The sequence below is a fragment of the Jaculus jaculus genome, chromosome 13 (assembly GCF_020740685.1).
Source record: "Jaculus jaculus isolate mJacJac1 chromosome 13, mJacJac1.mat.Y.cur, whole genome shotgun sequence".
Lineage (NCBI taxonomy): Eukaryota > Metazoa > Chordata > Mammalia > Rodentia > Dipodidae > Jaculus > Jaculus jaculus.
Genome location: NC_059114.1, coordinates 8,922,449 through 8,937,316, shown reverse-complemented (window position 1 = coordinate 8,937,316; position 14,868 = coordinate 8,922,449). Strand labels below are relative to the sequence as shown.

The 14,868-nt window shown below is 44.7% G+C and overlaps 1 pseudogene; it reads left to right on the top strand.

The window, feature by feature from the left end:
• Positions 1-2,729: 2,729 nt before the first annotated feature.
• LOC101616239 lies at positions 2,730-5,895 on the top strand (annotated as a pseudogene).
• The last annotated feature ends 8,973 nt before the right edge of the window (positions 5,896-14,868 follow it).

The window sequence follows — 14,868 nt, the reverse complement described above, 5'->3', positions numbered from 1 at the left end:
CTTTACATGCAAACACCATTAACCACTGAGCAATCTTCTAGCTGCCTATTTTTACTTTCAAACTTTAATAGCCAAAAACATACCAATAAAATGTAGCCGGGCGTGGTGGCACATGCCTTTAATCCCAGCACTCAGGAGGCAGAGGTAGAAGTAGGCCACCTTGAGATGACATAGTGAATTCCAGGTCAGCCTGGACTAGAGTTAGATGACTGTACCTCAAAGTACAAACAAAACAAAATAAAACAAACACAAAAGAATAGTCATAGGCAACCAAAATGACATGATTTCCAGGCCATGAAGTTTTATACAACCTAGTTGGTTTCTTAGTGGCAAGAAATGAACCATAATCATTTAAAAAATGATGATGACCAGGCATGGTGGCCCACGCCTTTAATCCCAGCATTTGACAGGCAGAGGTAGGAGGAGCGCCATGAGTTCAAAGCTACCCTGAGACTACATAGTGAATTCCAGGTCAGCCTGGGCTAGGGTGAGACTCTACCTCAAAAAACAAAACAAAGGGCTGGAAAGATGGCTTAGCGGTTAAGCGCTTGTCTGTGAAGCCTAAGCACCCCGGTTTGAGGCTTGATATCCCAGGACCCACGTTAGCCAGATGAACAAGGGGGCACATGCATCTGGAGTTTGTTTGCAGTGGCTGGAAGCCCTGGCGCGCCCATTCTCTCTCTCTCTCTCTCTCTCTCTCTCTCTCTCTCTCTCTGCCTCCTTCTGTCTGTCACTCTCAAGTAAATAAATAAAAATTTAAAAAAATGATGATTACATTCGGGGAAATTAAGATGTGTATACAGAGCTTTCTGCAAGATTCATGTTCTAATTTCATTTCACAGGAGAAACAAATTTTATCAAGGAACTCATTCTTTTCCTTCTCTTGAATCATTTAAGAGGGGTTTTTCTTCCTTCCTTTCTTTCTTTTTTTTTTGAGGTAGAGTCTTGTAACCTGGTCTGACTGAAATTCACTATGTAGTCTCAGGGTGGCCTCAAAGTCATAGCAATCCTCCTACTTCTGCTTCCCAAGTGCTAGTATTAAAGGAGTGCATCACCATGTCCAGCTCCAAACTTTATGCTTCTAACCTTTCTTTACTCCTTCCTTCCTTCCTTCCTTTTTTTTTTTTTGAGGTAGGGTCTCACACTAGCCCAGGCTGACCTGGAATTTACTATGCTGTCTCAGGGCGGCCTTGAATTTATGGTGATCCTCCTACCTCTGCTTCATGAGTGCTGGGATTAAAGTATGTGCCGTCACGCCCAACCGTCTTTCTTTCTTTCTTAAAAAAGATGTTTTCCGGGCGTGGTGGCGCAAGCCTTTAATCCCAGCACTCAGGAGACAGAGATAGGTGGATCACCATGAGTTCAAGGCCAGCCTGAGACTGCATAGTGAGTTGTTCCAGGTCAGCCTGGGCTAGAGTGAAACCCTACCTCAAGAAAACAAACAAACGAACATATATATATATATATATACATACATACATACATACATACATACATACATACATATATATATATATATATATATATATATATTGTGGACTAGAGAGAGATGGCTTAGCAGTTAAGGCACCTGCCTGCAAAGCCAAAGGACCAAGGTTCGATTTTTCTTTCTCTCTGCTTCTTTCTCTCTCTCTCTCTGCTTCCTTCTTTCTCAAATAAATAAAAAAATACTTTATTTATTTATTTGAGAGAGAGAGTGTGTGTGTGTGAGCCAGGACCTCTATCCACTGTAAACAAACTCCAGACCCATGCAACACCTTGTGCAAATGGCTTATGTGTATAATGGGGAATTGAATCTGAGCATCTAGCTTCATAGGCAAATACCTTAACCACTGAGCTATCTCTCTAGCTCCCTTTCTTTTTGCAAGATTTCACTATGAAGCCCAGGCTGGCCTTGAACTTGAGATCCTTCTGCCTCCGCCTCCTGAACAATGGGGTTGTAAGTGTGAGCCACTGTGCCCAGCTCTCTTTTCCCATTTTAACTGGTATATTTGGATCCATGACTAGCGTGATGATTCCTTGCCAGAATTGGCCTTCTGACCTTGAGCATGGGAATCTACAAAATCTAAGACAGAATATCAAGGAAAAGCACAGCACATATAAGAATTTAACAGTAAGTGATCAAAGCATGGTGTCAGGAAACCAGAAATCCTGAAACCTATTCCCATTTTTCCCCTCAACTGTTTCTACATCTGTTCAGTCGGTCACCAGAGAGCAGCCAGATCCAGCCCCTGAGCTCAGGTGTGTAAGGGCTACTTTGAGGACACAGACAGGTGAGCTGGTGTCATCAGAGCACAGCTGGGAGCGGCAGGTGCACATGGAAGGAACGTTTGGCCTGAGCTCAGAACAGTGAGTACCAAAGAGGGGACGGCTTGGCCCACAAAGGTCACTTGGCATTGGCTGAAGATAACTTTGGTTGCCCCAGTTGGGGGTGGGAGATGTTCTCCAGGGATTTGGAGGGTAGAGGCCTTGGGGATGTTTCTAAAATTGACTTTTATTAAATTAATTAATTTATTTGAGACAGAGAGAGAGAGAGAGAGAGAAATGGGCATGGAGAGAGAGAGAGAGGGAATGGGCATGCCAGGGCCTCCAGCCACTGCAAAGGAACTCCAAATGTATGCACCACCTTGTGCATCTGGATTATGTGGGTCCTGGGGAACTGAACCTGGGCCCTTTGGCTTTGCAGGCAAGTGCCTCAACCGCTAAGCCATCTCCCCAGCCCCTCGGGGATGTTTCTAGATAACGCGCAGGCACAAGACCAGAAAGCCCCCACCCCAAAGAACTATGCAGACCCAAATGCCAGTAGTGCTGAGGGTGAGAGACTGGCTTAAGTAGAAGAAATGAGGTGCATGAGGCAAACAAAAGAAAGGACATTCCAGGGGCTGGAAATATGGCTTAGTGGTTAAGACCCTTGCCAGCAAAGCCTAACGACCTGGGTTTGATTCCTCAGTGCTCACTGATGCAGAAAGTGGTGCATGCTTGACATTCGTTTGCAGCAGTTAGAAACCCTGGCACGTCCATTCTCTCTGCTTGCAAATAAATAAAGAAAAGAAAAACGTTCCGCCAGGCATGGTGGCGCACACCTTTAATCCCAGCACTTGGGAGGCAGAGGTAGGAGGATTGCCATGAGTTCCAAGGCCACCCTGAAACTACATAGTGAATTCCAGGTCAGCCTGGGCCAGAGTGAGACCCTACCTCGAAAAACTAAAACTAACCTAACCTAACCTAAACTAAACTAAACTAAATAAAAAAACAAACAAACAAACAAACAAACAAAAACCGAATTCAGGGCTGGGGAAATGGCTTAGTGGATAAGGCATTTGCCTGCAGAGCCAAATGACCCAGGTTCCATTCCCTAGGACCCGCGTAAACTAGATGCACAAGGGGCATACGTATCTGGAGTACCTTTGCAGTGGCTGGAGGCCCTGGTGTGCCCATTCTCTCTTTCTCTCTGCCTCTTCCTCTCTCTCTCTCTCTCAAATAAATAAATAAATAAATAAATAAAATATTTTTTTAAAATTAATTCATATCTAGGGGTTTCTGAGCAGCCTTTAATTGTGCATTTGCACTAACTCTGGGTGTTGTGCCTCTTGTAAGGTTGCATTTTGTGCTTCAGTTTGTTATCTTCATATATTTATTTAACAAAACCATTCAAATAAACCAAACTTGCTTTCTTTGCAAAAGAAAGAAAGAAAGAAAAGAAAGGCTGGTGAGATGGCTTAGAGGTTAAGGCACTTGCCTGCAAAGCCTAAGGACCCAGGTTCAATTCTCCAGGTCCCACATTAGCCAGATGCACATCGTGGCACATGCATCTGGAGTTTGTTTGCAGTGGCTAGAGGCCCTGGCATGGCCATTCTCTCTCTCCCCCTCTGTATCTAACAAATAAATAAAATGATTTTTAAAAAAAGAGGGGCTGGGGAGACGGTTTAGTAGTTAAGGTGCTTGCCTGCAAAGCCAAAGGACTGAGGTACAATTTCTTAGGACCCATGAAAGCCAGATGCACAATGTGGCGCATGTGTCTTGAGTTCATTTGCAGTGGCTGGCAGCCCTGGTGCACCCTTTCTCTCTCTCTCTCTCAATCTCTCTCTGTCTCAAATAAATGAATAAAAATTTTAAAAAGGAATCTTATATTTGGCCAGCCAGGCCAAATGAGCCAACTAGTGCAATAGTGGCACATCTGTTATGGTGGAAACCAACCACCCTCTAACTGGACTGGAGGCCCACTCTATGGGAGGGAATACATCCCCGATGCAGAAAACCTTCAACAGAGGTAGTCATGAGCCCTAGGGATGTAACATCTGCTGCTTTATGGCTAAAAGTATATACTATGCTCACCAAACTACTGTAAGCACTTCTCTTAATGTTCATATCCATATATTAATGCTACTCTCACTTTTGGTTAGAGAAGCTTCTCTGTTCAGATGGCAGTGACCTTGGGATGACTTAGAAGGCACCATGGTGCTGAGAAGTGACAGAGGAGTGCTCAGCACTGAAATATGCCAATCACACCTTCCATGGTTCAGGGTCCCTTGCAGAGGTGGCGGAAAGAATGTAAGAGCCAAAGGAAGGGTAGGACTCCTTACAACATGCTCCTCCAGACACAAAATGGCCTGGATATCCATGACCTCACAGTGCCTCACACTACCTACACATGACCCTCATAATAGGAGGAAAAGATCATGACATCAAAATAAAAGAGAGACTGACTGAGAGGGGAAGGGGATATGACGGAGAGTGGAGTTTCAAAGGGGAAAGTGGGGGGAGGGAGGGAATTACCATGGGATATTGTTTGCAATTGTGAAAGTTGTCAATAAAATAAATAATTAAAACAAAAAAAAGAAAAGAAAAAAGAGGGCTGAAGGAATAGCTTAGCGATTAAGGCACTTGTCTGCAAAACATTAAGGACCCAGGTTCAATTTTCCAGGACCCACGTAAGCAGACACACAAGTTGACCCATGATCTGGAGTTCATTTGCAGTGGCTGGAGGCTCTGGCACGCCCATTCTCTCTCTCATGTAAATAAATAAATAAATAAATAAATAATAATAATAATAAAGAACATTCTAGGAAAATGGCTGCCATGTGGGACAGTGATAAAGCCACTTATAGTCTTAAGCTAATTATTTCTTCCTGTCTACAGCACAGCGATGCGGTAATGCCAGATGATTCATCTGTTCCTGGAATTGGAAAGCAGCACCACTGATAAAAATTTTACCTCCGGACACACCTACTTCCAGATGCTGTACTCAAGTGTGCCTGGGCCCCAGCTGCGCTAGCTAGGACCCATTCATGAGAGAACAGAGACGCAGTGTCTGGTGAGCGTGTCAGGGGAATGTGGCAGGCAGAAGTGCCGGTAAATGCAAGGACTGTGTATGCACGACAGGAAAGCAGAACCCAGCTTCCCTGGTATTGTAAGTCTTACGTAATTGCTGCTCTGGCAGTGCGGCCCAGGGCTGGGGGTAGCCCTGTGAAGCCATGAGAAGTCCAGACGTCTGTCTTTCTGCCATTTGCAAAATAATAATGATAATCATAATAATCATGGCTGCTGAACCAACCGGCTCGATTTTTGGAGCTTAAGTCAACACTGCAGGCAAGGTGGAAAAGAAAATCTAGGTCTCAGACGAGTCGCTGAGCTGCTTGGGAGCGGTCGTGTCTGCTGTTGCCCACCAGCAGACTGACTACTCCGACAAGCACTCTGACAAACACTGAGTACCGGCATGTCATGTTACCCCGAGCACTCTCCAAACCCGTACCTAAGACCCATCTCATGTCTGAACAGGACTGGAGGAGACTTGGGATGCGGTCATTACATGATTCATGAGCCAGAACCGCACATTCATCTCTTTCGACCACCTCTTCCAAAAGAACAACAAAAATGAAGTACATCTGGGATCCTCAAATCTTTCCAATTGAATGTACGTGTGTGTATATAAGGGTGTATGTAGAATTCCGTGAATACTTGACAAATGTACAAAGGATTCATCCATACCTGTGAGTGAGCAGTGTTCTTCACAGCAACAGAGCTCAGTAAATGCAGCTGCAAGTAGGTTATTGTAAGGTGTTTAAGATAGTTTCTGGGCTGGAGAGATGGCTTAGTGGTTAAGTGCTTGCCTGTGAAGCCTAAGGACCCCGGTCTGAGGCTTGATTCCCCAGAACCCACGTTAGCCAGATGCACCAGGGGGCGCACGTGTCTGGAATTCGTTTGCAGTGGCTGGAGGTCCTGGAGCGCCCATCTCTCTCTCTCTCTCTGTCACTCTCAAATAAATAAAAATAAACACACAAAAACCAAAAAAGCAAAACAAAACAAAAGAAAAAAAGAGAAAAACTAAAGACAATAGGCAAGAGGTAAAGAACTCCCAGTAGAGTTGCCACTAAATGTACTTCCTGGAATTCTCTGGTGCTTCAGAACTTCCAATTATACATTGGCCTGAACTGTTTATACAACCATCTTTAGTTTCAGGGAAATCTGGAAGCCGAGTATTTCCAAGTGCGCTCATTCAACAAAATAGACTTGTTTTTGTTTTTGTATTTTCAAGGCAGAGTCTCACTGTAGATCAGGCTGACTTGGAACTCTGTAGTCCTAGGCTGGCCTTGAACTCATGATAATCCTATCTCCGCAAGTTCTGGGATAAAAGGCGTGCACCACCACGTCCGGGCTTGTAATATTTTTTTATTTTCTGTGTCTCATTCTCTCACTTCTGTGGTTTCTCTCTTCTAATGTCTTGTTTCTATTCTCCTACTGTAGTGATTCCAAAACTCAAAATTGCCTTGCATGGTGGCACACACCTTTAATCCCAGTGCTCTGGAGGCAGAGGTAGGAGGATCACTGTGAGTTTGAGGCCAGCCTAGGACTACATAGTGAATTCCTGAATTCCAGGTCAGCCTGGGCTAGCGTGAGACCCTACCTAAAAAAGAGAATGTATACATTCTCAACAAAGACTATTTGCTTGGCCAAAGTTTATGGTAGGCTGGCTGAACCTTCCCCTAGGTCCATGAGAGATATCCTTAGGAAAGTCAGGTTTAGGAAGAGCACTGGTATGTCAGTTTAGCAGGAACTCCCTACCTGACTATCTACTTACCTTTAACCCTCCAGTAAGTTCCTCATCTCCCACCACCCCCAGGTGATGGCTGACCATCTGGCTTATCTAGAGTAAAATATCCTGTTAGGTCAGTTTGGTCAGAGTCTCCCTCACTTCTGCCCTTTCCTCTTAGTGATTTTCCAGCTTCTACCCTGCCCGTCAGCTGTAAATCCCCACTTGCTTATGCTGTGTTTGGGATCGAACCCCTGAAGCAGAATCCACTGTGAGGCTGCACTGAATAAAGTCTTAGTGGCCAACTTTAGTGTTACTGAACTTTTTGTTTGTTTTGTTTTTTTCAAGGTAAGGTCTCACGCTAGCCCAGGGTGACCTGGAATTCACTATGTAGTCTCAGCTATCTTCCTACCTCTGCCTCCCGAGTGTTGGGATTAAAGGAGTGCGCCACGCCTGGCTTAATTTTTAAAAATATTTATTTACTTGGGAGAGAGACAGAAGAGGAAGAGGCAGATAGACCAGGGCCTCCAGCTGCTGCAAACACACATGCAGACGCATGTACCACCTTGTGCATAGTTTATATGGGTACTGGGGAATAAAACCTGGGTCCTTAGTCTTCTCAGGCAAGCACCTTAACCATTAAACCATCACTCCAGCCCTCCAGTTTTTAATATATAGAGCTAGATCAGCATAAAAATTAGGCATTATCATCTGGTTATATATGTTGTCATGAATATAGTTACACATGGATGTGCTTCCCAACTCTGTCCACTAAGAAAACCTGGAAGCAATGACTACCTACCAGCACTGCTAGATAAATAAATAAGATTAAAAAAATCGGGCTGGAGAGATGGCTTAGCGGTTAAGCGCTTGCCTGTGAAGCCTAAGGACCCCGGTTCAAGGTTCGATTCCCCAGGACCCACGTTAGCCAGATGCACAAGGGGGTGCACACATCTGGAATTCGTCTGTAGTGGCTGGAATCCCTGGCGCACCCATTCTCTCTCTCTTTCTCTCTCTCTCTCTACCTCTTTCTCTGTTGCTCTTAAATAAATAAATAAAAATAAACCAAAAAAAAAATTTAAAAAAAAAGATTAAAAAAAATAATAAGCCATAACCCCCTAGTAGCAGCAAGCACACTTAGTATCCAGACTTTTATGGCTAAATACTATTCTCTACTTCAGGAAAGAGAATGTACAAATTTTATTACAGGCCCGAGGACATGAGAGGTCACATTGTTCATTACAGGACTTAGGTTTAATTCCTAGCACTACCAAAACAGAGAGAGAGAGAGAAAGAGAGGGAGGGAGGGAGGGAGAGAGGGAGGGAGAAAGAATGGGAAGATGGCCCAGCAGTTAGAAATGTTTGCTTGTAGGGCCTATCAGGCCAGGGTTTGAGTTTCCCTCGTAAAACAGGGTATCTCATGTGTATGGAGTTTGTTTGTAATGACAGAGGGTTTTGGCACTTTCTTCTCTGTGTCTAATGAATAAATAATTTTTTTTTTGTTTGTTTATTGAGGTAGCCCAGGCTGTCCTGTAAATCACTATGTAGTCTCAGGGTGGCCTCAAACTCAGGGCAATCCTCCTACCTCTGCCTCCCAAGGACTGAAATTAAAGGCATGCACCACCACGCCTGGCTTTTTTTTTTTTTTTTATTTAACAATTTTTTTTTTAAGGTAGGGTCTCACTCTAGCCCAGGCTGACCTGGAATTCATTATATAGTCTCAGGGTGGCCTTGAACTCACGGGTATCCTCCTATCTCTGCCTCCCAAATGCTGGGATTAAAGGCGTGCACCACTACACCCAGCAACTTTATTATTATTTTTTTAAATAGCTGGGTGTGGTGGCACACACCTTTCACCCATCATTTCCTTTTCTTTTTTTCTAGATATATTTTATTTTACTTATCAAAGAAAGAGACATAGGGGCAGATGGAGAGAGAATGAGCACACCAGAACCTCTAGCCACTGCAAATTCCAGATGCATGTACCATCTTGTATATCTGGCTTTTACATGGGTACTGGGGAATCAAACCTAATTCTTTAGGCTTTGTAGGTAAGCACCTTAACCACTAAGCCATCTCTCCATCTGCGCCCCCCCCCCCCCGACCTTTTGTTTTTTTCTGAGGTAGGGTCTCACTGTCACCCAGGCTGACCTGGAATTCACTATGTAGTCTCAGGGTGGCCTCGAACTCACAGTGATCCTCCTACCTCTGCCTCCTGAGCGACAGATTTAAAGATGTGCGTCACCATATCCAGCAAGAAACATAGTCTTTTAAAAAATATTTTATTTATTTATTTGAGAGGGAAAGGCAGATAGAGAGAAGGGGTGCACCTAGGGCTTCCAGCCACTGCAAATAAACTCCAGATCCATGAGCCCCTGTGCATCTGGCTTATTTGGGTCCTGGGGAATTTAACCTGGGTCCTTAGGCTTCTCAGCCAAGTGCCTTTAATAGCTAAGCCATCTCTCTGTAGCCTGAAACATAATTTTTATTTTTGTTTGTTTTCGACATAGGGTCTCACTCTGGCTCAGGCTGACCTGAAATTTGCTATGTAGTCTCCAGGTGGCCTTGAAATCTCAGCAATCCTCCTACCTCTGCTTCCTGAGTGCTGGGATTGAAGGTGTGCGCCACCATGGCCGGCTTGCGAAACAGTCTTATAGATTCCAGTCTGACCTTGAAGTTATCTCCTGGGTACTGGGATAACAGCTTGTACAACCATACTTGCTTTGTCCAATGGTGGGGATTGAACCCAGGGTTTCATGAATGCTCATCAAACTACCAACTGATCTATATTCCCAGGCCACCACATTTCTTTTTGTCTGATTATTATTTTTTAAAAATATTTTATTTATTTGAGGGAGAAAGAGGGAGAAAAAGAGAGAGAGAGAGAATGAGCATGCCAGGGCCTCCAGCCACTGCAAACAAACTCCAGATGCATGTGCCCCCTTGTGCATCTGGCTTATGTAGGCTCAGGAGGATCAAACCAGAGTCCTTAGGTTTTGCAGGCAAACACCTTAACCATTAGACCACCTCTCCAGCCATCATATATATATATATATAATTTTTTTTTTTTTTGAGGTAGGGTGTCACTCTAGCCCAGGCTGACCTGGAATTCACTATGTAGTCTCAGGGTGGTCTCAAACTTATGGCAATCCACCTGCGTCTGCCTCCCAAGTGCTGGGATTAAAGGCATGAGCTACCAAGCCCAGCTCTTATCATTATTATTTTTAAAGTATGATCTCACTCTGGTCTTGCAATCCTCCTACTTCAGCCTCCTGGGGTTGAGTTTATAAGCATGAACCACAATGTCCATGTTTGATTTTTTTTTTTTTTTTTTTTTAGGTAGTCTCTCACTGTAGCCCAGGCTGACAGGGAATCCACTATGTAGTCCTCAAGGGTGGCCTTGAATTTGAGGTGATCCCTCTACCTCTGCTTCCCAAGTGCTGGGATTAAAGATATGTACCACCACACCTGACTGAATTTTTTTAAAATGGTGATAATTAACACAAAAAGGCAAACCCAATAGACTAAACTCCCCCCCACCTTATGTAAGAAAGTGAGATCACAAGCAAGAGAAAGAGAGAGAATTGGCATGTTAGGGCCTCCAGGCACTGCAATTGAGTTCCAGACATGCGCACCACCTTGTGTGCACGTGTGACCTTGTGTGCTTGTGTGTCTGGCTTACTTGGTACCTAGATGGTTGAACATGGGTCCTTAAGACTTCACAGGCAAGCACCTTAACTCCTAAGCTATCTCTCCAGCCCCAGTGTGACTTTTATTTTTTCTTTTTGTTTTTTTTGCAGTAGGGTCTCACTCTAGCTCAGACTAACCTCGAGTTCATTATGTAGTTTCACATGAGCCTCGAACTCATGGCAATCCTCCTACCTCTACTTCCGGAGTGCTGAGATTAAAGGCATGTACCACCACGCCTGGTTTCAACATTAAAATTTTTTAAATTTAAATTTTAAATTTATTTAAAAGCAGAGAGACAGGGAGAAAGAGAGCGAAAGAATGGGCACATCAGGGCCATCAGGAGAGATGGCTTAGCGGTTAAGGCAGTTACCCACAAAGCCTAAGGAACCAGATTCAATTCCCCAGTACCCACGTAAGCCAGATGCACACGGTGGTGCATGCATCTGGAGTTCGTTTGTAGTGGCTGGAAGCACTGGTGCACCCATTCTCTCTCTCTCTCTCTCTAATAAATATATAAATAAAAAAAATATTTTTAGGGCTGGAGGGATGGCTCAGAAGTTAAGGCATTTGCCTGCAAAGCCAAAGGACCCAGATTTGATTCCCCAGGACCATAAGCCAGATACACAAGGGGGCTCAAGTGTCTGAAGTTCGTTTGCAGTGGCTGGAAGCTCTGGCATGCCCATTCTCTCCCTCTCTCTTGCTCTCTCTGTCTCTCTCTCCCTCTTTCTATGTCAAATAAATAAAAGTAAAATATTAAAAATATTTTTATACATAGCATATAATTTCAGACCAGCCCCCCGCTGGTATGTTCTCATTTCTTCTTCATCCCAGTTTCATGCATGTCACAAAACAAAGCACTTTGTATTTTATACATTTTATAGCTCTTATCCCAGGCACCTAGTGATTTTTTTTTTCGAGGTAGGGTTTCACTTTAGTCCAGGCTGACCTGGAATTCACTATGCAATCCCAGGGTGGCCTTGAACTCATAGCGATCCTCCTACCTCTGCATACCGAGTTCTGGGATTAAAGGCGTGGGGCCCTGGTGAATGTTTTAAAACATTAATAGCACCTGATGCAGTAATTATCAGATTAATCCTGCTGGGAGGATATGGAACTGTTGTTCAAGGGCCTATAGTTGATTGTTCAAGATTTCAGGGGAGTAACCTACAGTGGGCCAAGTTCCTCTCAGTATGATTTCAAAATGTTTGCCAAAAGATAAAAGCTGAACTGTGGAGATGGCTCCACAGTTAAAGGTGCTTGCTTAGAAGCCTGACATCCTAAACCAGCGTGGTGGCACACACCTTTAATCCCAGTACTTGGGAGGCGAGGTAGGAGGAACGCCATGAATTCAGGGCCATCCTGAGACTGCATAGTGAATTCCAGGTCAGTCTGGACTAGAGTGAGACTCTACCTTGAAAAACCGCATGCACGCATGCACGCACGCACACACAAAGCCTGACATACTGGGATGGATTCCTAATACTCACGTAGAGGCAGATGCACAAAGTGGTGCATGGGTTTGGAGTTCATTTGCAGGGCAAGAGGCTCTAGTGTACCAATTCTTTCTCTCTCTGCTTGCAAATGAATAAACTAAAATTTTTTTTTTTTTCTTGAAAGAGATAAAAACAGGGCCAGAGAGTTAGCAGTTAGGGTGCTTGCCTGCAAAGCCAAAGGACCCAAGTTCAATTCTCCAGAACCCAAGTAAGCCAGATACACATGGTGGCACATGCATCTGGAATTCGTTTGCAGTGGCTGGAGGCCCTGGCATGCCCATACTCTCTCTCTCTAATAAATATAAAATATTTAAAAAAGATAAAAGCTGAGCCGGGAGTGGTGGCACATGCCTTTAATCCCAGCACTCTGGAGGCAGAGGTAGGGTGATCACTGTGAGTTCAAGGCCACTATGAGACTGCATAGTGAATTCCAGGTCAGTCTGGGCTAGAGTGAGACCCTACCTCAATAAACAAAACAAAACAAAGAAAAGATAAAGGCCTTACCAAAACAACAACAACAACAAAAAAAAAAACCAAAAATACAAAAAAAAAAAAAAACAAAAAACTGGTGGATTGAAATTCAGTATTCCATTCCTACCTCATTAACTGAGACTAGAATAAAATCCATTTCTTCTGCCTCGTACCTAGTGCCTATTCACCAACACAGTGAGTCATATTAAAAAAAAAAATTACTTATTTGCAAGCAGAGAGAGAGAGAAAGTGAGAAGAGAGACAGAGAGAGAATGGGCGCACCAGGGCTTCCGGTCACTGCAAATGAACTCCAGGCGCACTTGGCCCTTGTGCACCTGGCTTACCGGGTTCCTGAGAAATTGAATCTGGGCCCTTTGGCTTCTCAGGCAAACGCCTTAACCGTTAAGCCATCTCTCCAGCCCTCAGTTACTCATGTTTTGCTCTGCTAGATGTTAACAGGCATCACATGCATTTTCTTTTTATGCCTAAATGGTCTAATTTTTATTATTTCCCTAGATTTTTTTTTTTTTTTTACACTGTGCCAGACAGATATTCCCTTGATGCTAACAAATTTCAGTAAGCAAAAGGGTGTGTGACATAATTGCATGACTTTCCTCAGAGCCTCCCACAGCTTTCCAAGGTCCGGTATCACATGGGTCTGTACCAGAACTCTCCTGCAGAGACTTCTTTCTGAAGAACCTCCAGAAGCCAGAAGTGTGTCTCACAATAGAACCCAATAGTTCAAGGCTGAAGAGAGTTAAAAAGGAGGCTGGTGGGCTGATGGCTCAGCCCTTAAGCCTAAGGACCCAAGTCTGACTCCCTAGACCCACGTAACCCAGATGCACATAGTAGCGCATGTGTCTGGAGTTCATTGTAGGGAGGCTGGTTTTTCAAGCTCATCTCTATCAATTCACAAAAACAGTGTGTGCTCCAGACACACTGAGCTGGGTCAGCTCTGCAATCCAGTTTAAATCAACAGGCACTGATTTCCCTTTCCCAACATGGACGAAGTGGCAGGAGGCTCATACCTCAGTCTGGGAATAACTAAACCTGTGCTCCATTCAAAGGTGACTGTGGGCGTTAGGAAATGGCTCAGTAGTTACAGGCACTTGCTTACAAATCCCACCAGCCTGGGGTTTGATTCTCCAGTATCCACATAGAAGCAGATGCATAAAGTAGTGTATGTATTTTGAGTTTGTTTGCAGTGCCAGGAGGCCCTGGCTCTACCATGCTCATTCTCTCTCACACAAATTAATTCACTATGTGGTGTCAGGGTAGCCTTGAACTCACAACGATCCTCCTACCTCTGCCTCCCGAGTGCTGGAATCAAAGGAAAAAAAATTTAAATAATAAATAATAAAAGGTGGATATTATAGGAAAGACTGACTCACTGTGAGTTTAAGGACACCCTGAGGCGATGTACTGAATTCCAGGTCAGCCTGGGCTGGAGTGAAACCCTACCTTGAAAAACCAAAAAAAAAAAAAAAAAAAAAAAAGTTCCCTTCCCAAGTTCTAACCCCTAGGAAAATAGATTTGAAAAACTAACCTGATTTATTAGCATTGAACAAATTACTATCCTGCTATTTTGTTGTTGTTGTGTTTTCGAGGTAGGATCTCACTCTAGCCCAGGCTGACCTGGAATTCACTATGGAGTCTCAGGGTGGCCTCGAACTCACGGAGATCCTCCTACCTCTGCCTCCCGAGTGCTGGGATTAAAGGCGCTGCGCCACCACGCCCCGCTCAGTCTCTGTTTTTCCGAAGCTGCAACTGGGGTCGTGGGGGCGGGGCGCCCTTGGAGATGATACCAGACGCAACGTGATCAAGGCTCAGGTTAGTCATCTGTTAGCCCCTAAAAGAACTCCTCCGTCTGGAAATTTCTTCATATGCAATTAAAGAAGTCTGACATTCCGGGTAAAGATTGCGTCAGCGAGGCGGGGGCGCGCGGGCAAGGCCGGCTTGGGCCCCGGGGGTGGGGTCCCTGCAGGAGGAGTCCTGTCCAGCTCACCACGCTGAAAGCACCCCTGGCTTTGCCCCGCCCCTTCCCCTGGCCCCTCCCCCTCCTCCACGCGTCGGACCAATGAGCGCGGGGTTCGAGCTTGCGTCACGCGGAGCTGTCCAATCACAGACGGCCACGACCCTAGAAAGGCTGGGCGCGTCCGGGGCTCACGCCCGGGCGGCGGCGGC